We start from the raw sequence: 6,243 nt of genomic DNA, 5'->3' as shown, positions 1-6,243 counted from the left end.
CCCGGCAACATCCTTGTAAACCTTCTCTGCACTCTTTCAACATTATTAATATCCTTCCTGTAAATTGGTGACCAAAACTGAACACAATACTCCAGATTCGGCCTCACCAATGCCTTATACAACCTCACCATAACATTCCAGCTCTTATACTCAATACTTTGATTTATAAAGGCCAATGTACCAAAAGCTCTCTTTACAACCCTATCTACCTGTGATGCCATTTTTAGGGAATTTTGTATCTGTATTCCCAGATCCCTCTGTTCTACTGCACTCCTCAGTGCCCTACCATTTACCTTGTATGTTCTACCTTAGTTTGACCTTCCAAAGTGCAATACCTCACACTTGTCTGTATTAAATTCCATCTGCCATATTTCAGCCCATTTTTCCAGCTGGTCCAAGTCCCTCTGCAGGCTCTGAAAACCTTCCTCATTGTCTACTACACCTCCAATCTTTGTATCATCAGCAAATTTGCTGATCCAATTTACCACATTATCATCCAGATCATTGATATAGATGACAAATAACAATGGACCCAGCACTGATCCCTGTGGCACACCACTAGTCACAGGCCTCCACTCAGAGAAGCAATTCTCTACTACCACTCTTTGGCTTCTTCCATTGAGCCAATGTCTAATCCAATTTACCACCTCTCCATGTATACCTAGTGACTGAACCTCCCTAACTGACCTCCCATGCGGGACCTTGTCAAAGGCCTTACGGAAGTCCATGTAGACAATATCCACTGCCTTCCCTTCATCCACTTTCCTGGTAACCTCCTCGAAAAACTCTGATAGATTGGTTAAACATGACCAACCATGCACAAAGCCATGTTGACTCTCCCTAATAAGTCCTTGTCTATCCAAATACTTGTAGATCCTATCGCTTAGTACTCCTTCCAATAATTTACCTACTACTGACATCAAACTTACCGGCCTATAATTTCCCAGATTACTTTTAGAGCCTTTTTAAAATAACAGAACAACATGAGCTATCTTCCAATCCTTCAGCACCTCACCCGTAGATACCGACATTTTAAATATATCTGCCAGGGACCCTGCAATTTCAACATTAGTTTCCTTCAAGGTCCGAGGGAACACCCTGTCAGGTCCTGGGGATTTATCTACTCTGATTTGCCTCAAGATAGTAATCACCTCTTCCTCCTCAATCTGTATAGGTTCTTTGACATCACTACTTGTTTGCCTTATTTCCATTGACTCCATGCCAGTTTCCTTAGTAAATACAGACGCAAAAATCTCATTTAAGATCTCCCCCATTTCTTTCAGTTCCATACATAGCCAACCACTCTGATCTTCAAGAGGACCAATTTTATCCCTTACCATCCTTTTGCTCTTAATCTACGTGTAGAAGCTCTTTGGATTATTCTTCACCTTGACTGCCAAAGCAACTTCATGTCTTCTTTTAGCCCTCCTGATTTCTTTCTTAAGTATTTTTTTGCACTTTTTATACTCCTCAAGCATCTTATTTGCTCCCTGTTTCCTAAACATGTCATACATCTCTCTCTTCTTCTTTATCAGAGTTCCAATATCCCATGAGAACCAAGGTTCCTTATTCTTTTTCACTTTGCCTTTAATCCTGACAGGAACATACAAACTCTGCACTCTCAAAATTTCTCCTTTGAAGCCCTCCCACTTACCAATCATATCCTTGCCAGAGAATAACCTGTCCCAATCCACACTTTTTAGGTCCTTTCTCATTTCTTCAAATTTGGCCTTCTTCCAGTTCAGAACCTCAACCCTAGGATCAGATCTATCCTTGTCCATGATCAAGTTGAAACTAATGGTGTTATGATCACTGGAACCAAAGTGCTCCCCTACACAGACTTCCGTCACCTGTCCTAACTCGTTTCCTAATAGGAGATCTAATATTGCATCCTCTCTAGTTGGTACCTCTACATATTGATTTAGAAAACTTTCCTGAACACATAAAATCCCCCACTATCACAACTTTATGTTCCTGCAGTTGCCTGCTATCTCTCTGCAGATTTGCTCCTCCAATTCTCGCTGACTATTGTGTGGTCTATAATACAACCCCATTAATGTGGTCATAGCTTTCCTGCTTCTCAGCTCCATCCATATGGCCTCGGTAGACAAGCCTCTAATCTGTCCTGCCTGAGCACTGCTGTAACATTTTCCCTGACTAGCAGTGCCACCCCTCACCCTTTATTCCTCTGCCTCGATCACGCCTGAAACATCAGAACCCTGGAACATTAAGCTGCCAGTCCTGCCCCTCCTGTAGCCAAGTTTCACTAATGGCTATAATGTCATAATTCCATGCATCAATCCACACCCTCCAATCGTCAGCCTTCCCCACAATACTCCTTGCATTGAAATAGACCCACCTCAGAAGATTATTACTACCACACACAACCCTTCTGTTTGTGACTTTGCATGAACTTTTAACATCATTTACTTTCACCCCCGCTCCACTATCTGCTCTGGCACTCTGGTTCCCATCCCCCTACAAATCTAGTTTAAACCCTCCCCAAAAGCACTAACAAACCTCCCTGTGAGGATATTGGTTCCCCTGTAGTTCAAGTGTAACCTGTCTCTCTGGTACAGGTCCCATCTGCCCCAGAAGAGGTCCCAATGATCCTGAAACCTGAAACCCTGCCCCCTACACCAGTTCCTCAGCCACTTGTTCATCCTCCAGAGCATCCTATTCTTACCCTCACTGGCACGTAGCACAGGTAGCAATCCTGAGATTACCACCCTTGAGGTCTTGCTTTTCAACTTCCTACCAAGCTCTCTATACTCACTCTCCAGGACCTCCTCACTCTTCCTTGCTATGTCTTTGGTACCGATGTGCACCACGACATCTGGCTGGTCACCCTCCCACTTCAGAATGTCATGCAATCGATCAGAGACATCCTTGACCCTGGCACCCGGGAGGCAACAAACCATCCTGGATTCTCTGTCATGACCACAGAACCTCCTATCTGCACCTCTAACTATCAAGTCCCCTATCACTACCGCTCTCCTCTTTTTCCACCTTCCCTTCTGCACTGCAGAACCAGACTCAGTGCCAGAGATCCGGCTGCTGCAGCTTGTCCCAGGTAAGTCATCCCCCCCAACAGTATCCAATGCGGTATACTTGTTGTTGAGGGGAACCCTGCTCTGCCTGCCCTTTCCCCTTCCCTCACCTGACGGTAACCCAATTACCTGTGTGCTGCTCCTTTGGCGTAACTACCTCCCTGAAGCTACTATCTATAAACTTCTCATTCTCCCGAATGATCTGGAGCCTCAGAGTTTTGCACAGTTATGTATGTTGTGAAATTTGTTGTTTTGTGGCAGAGGTACAGTGTAATACTATAATTTATAATAGAATATAAATATAATTAAACAAGTAGTGCAACAAGAGAGCAGAATAGTGTGGAAGTGTTTGTGGCGTCATGGACTGTCAAGAAAATGACGTTGGAAGGGAAGAAGCTGTTCTGGAATCGTTGAGTGTATGCCTTCAGGCTCCATTACCTCCTCCCTGATGGCAGCCATGATGGGTGTCCTGGGTGATGGGGGTCATTAATGATGGATGCCACCTTTGTGAGGCATCGCCTGATGAAGATGCCCTGAAAGGTGGGCAGGCTAGTGCCCATGATGGAGTCACGTGTTCAGATGTACATGGTGCACAGAAGACCAGGACCAGTCCAATCCGACTGATTACTACCCAGTCAGTCTACTCTCAGTCAGCAAGGAGATGGAGTTGGAATTGATACTGGTGTACTGAGATACAGTGAAAATTCGTGCTGCCTGCTGTTCATACACATCAGATCATTACACAGGGTATTGAGGTAGAACAAGGGAAAACAATCACAGAATGCAGAATGTAGTGTAAAGGCTTCTGAGAAAGTGCAGCATGGATAACCAGTAAAGTGGAAGATCATAATGAGGTAGATTGTGGGGTTAAGAATCCATCTTATCGTATAAGGGAACTATTCGGATTCAGATTTATTGATCACATGTACATCAAATCAGTGAAATGCCTCGTTTCCTTTAACAACCAACTCAACCTAAGGATGTGCTGGGGGCAGCCTGCAAGTGGTACGGCATCTTCCGGCACCAGGATAGCATGTCCCAGGATGCCCTGCAGAGCCACACAGGACACCATGAAACAGAACGTGATAAGCAACAAAACAATAGCAGAAACAAGCCCCTTTTCTCCCTCACATCCACACTCACAGACAGGCCTCCGAGTCCAGGATAGGCCTTCAGGCTTCGATTTCTGAACTTCTGATTGACCTGCAGGCTCCAATCTTCGGTATTGATCCCTGGACTAACCGATGACGGGATCCTGAACTCTAGGCCTGAAATTCCGGGCTTATCATCTCAACGGTCCTTATATCTCCTAAAGGTATGGACATGCAATCCCAGAACCCATCACCTTATACATTCACCCCTCAACCATCAGGAAGGAGGTACAGCAGCCTCAGGACCCACACCTGCAGGTTCAGGAACAGTTATTACCTCTCAACCATCAGGAAGGAGATGCAGGAGTCTTAGGACCCACAGCATGAGGTTCAGGAACAGTTATTACCCCTCAACCGTCAGGATCTTAAACCAGAGGGGATAACTTCACTCAACATCACTTGCCCCATTGCTGAATTGTTCCCACAACATATGGAATCATTTTCAAGGACTCTTCATCTCATGTTCTTGATAGTTATTGCTCATTTATTATTTGTTTTATTTTCTTTTGTGTTTGCACAGTTGCTTTTCCTTTGTACACTGGTTGTCTGTCTGCCCTGTCAGGTGCAGTCTTTCATCGATTCTATTGTGTTTCTTGTATTTACTGTGATGCAGGGTGGTGGGGTGGAGAGACATCTCGACCAAAGGAGGTGTAAGGCACTCCTTCCCTCCACTGGCCTGCAGGTCACCCTGGGTCAGGTGACCATGGGAGCAGGTGGTGGATGGTCAGATGAGCAGCTGGTGCAGATCACAAGTCCTGGTCATGTGACCACTGACGCCAGGCAGACAATCTCTGAAGAGTATTGATAATGGCTGGGGTCACCCGTCTTGTAAAGACACTGCCCAGAAGAAGACAATGGCAAACCACTTCTGTAGGAAAATCTACCAAGAACAATCATGGTCATGGAAAGGCCCAGCAATTAATAATCAAATGACATGTGTATGCCCACAAGGAAACAAATCTCAGGGTTGTATATGGTGAGATATATGTACACTGATAGTAATTTATTTCCAGCTTTGAACTTTGAAGGAGTGATGCCTCTATCTCCCTGGTTAGTAAAAGAGAGAGCCTTGACATGTTGAAGGGCTGGGTTTTTGATGGACCTAGATCATGGTCTCTTTGGGAGCTTGCATGATGAGTAGTGGGGAGGCTGATGCTTTCTGCTGGAATAATTTTTTTGTGGGGTGGTGGAGGGTTGATGCTTTGCTGCTGCTTGTGCGTGAGAGGGAGAAGGAAATTTTAGGGTTCTAACATTTTTCCATTATTCATTCTTTGTGGTTTTTCTTCTGTTTCGTGGATGTCTGTGAAGAGCAAGAATTTCAGGTTGTACGCTGTCTACCTTCTTTGATAACAAATTATTGAACTAATGAACCATAAAATAAGTTGCTCGGTGGTTTGACTTTCCAAAAATGCATCTCCTCACACTTTTACATATATTGAAATCCATTCGTTGTGTCTTTGCCCAATTCCCTGACTAACAAAGATTCCCCCCACCCCTCGTAATCTATGATACCCTTCTTTACCATCAACAGCAACACACGTACAAAATGCTGGAGGAAATCAGCAAGTCAGACAGCATCTATGCAAACAAATAATCAGTCGACATGTCGAGCTTAGACTTTTCTTCAGGACAGAGGAAAAAAGGGGGAAGCTGACAGAATAAAAAAGACAGGTGGAGGGGAAGGAGGACAAGATAGATGGTGACAGGTGAAGCCGGGTGGGTGGGGGGAGGTGGGGGTGAAGTAAGAAGCTGGGAGGTGATAGGAGGAGAAGGTCAAGGGCTGGAGAGGAAAGAATGTGATAGGAGTGGAGAGTGGACCAGAGGAGAAAGGGAAGTTGGCGGGGAGCCAGAGGGAGGTGATAGGCAGTTGAGGAGAAGAGGTAAGAGGCCAGAGTGGGGAATTGAAGAAGAGGGAAGCGGCCAGGTAATAAAATTACTGGATTTTGGAGAAATCGATGTTCATGCCATCAGGTTGGAGGCTGCCTAGACAGAATAGTGAGGTTTTGCTCCTTGAATCTTGAGCCTCAGAGTGGGTTCATCAC

Source organism: Mobula birostris, chromosome 22, assembly GCF_030028105.1.
Source record: "Mobula birostris isolate sMobBir1 chromosome 22, sMobBir1.hap1, whole genome shotgun sequence".
Taxonomy (NCBI): domain Eukaryota; kingdom Metazoa; phylum Chordata; class Chondrichthyes; order Myliobatiformes; family Myliobatidae; genus Mobula; species Mobula birostris.
Note: the sequence above shows the minus strand (reverse complement) of the source record.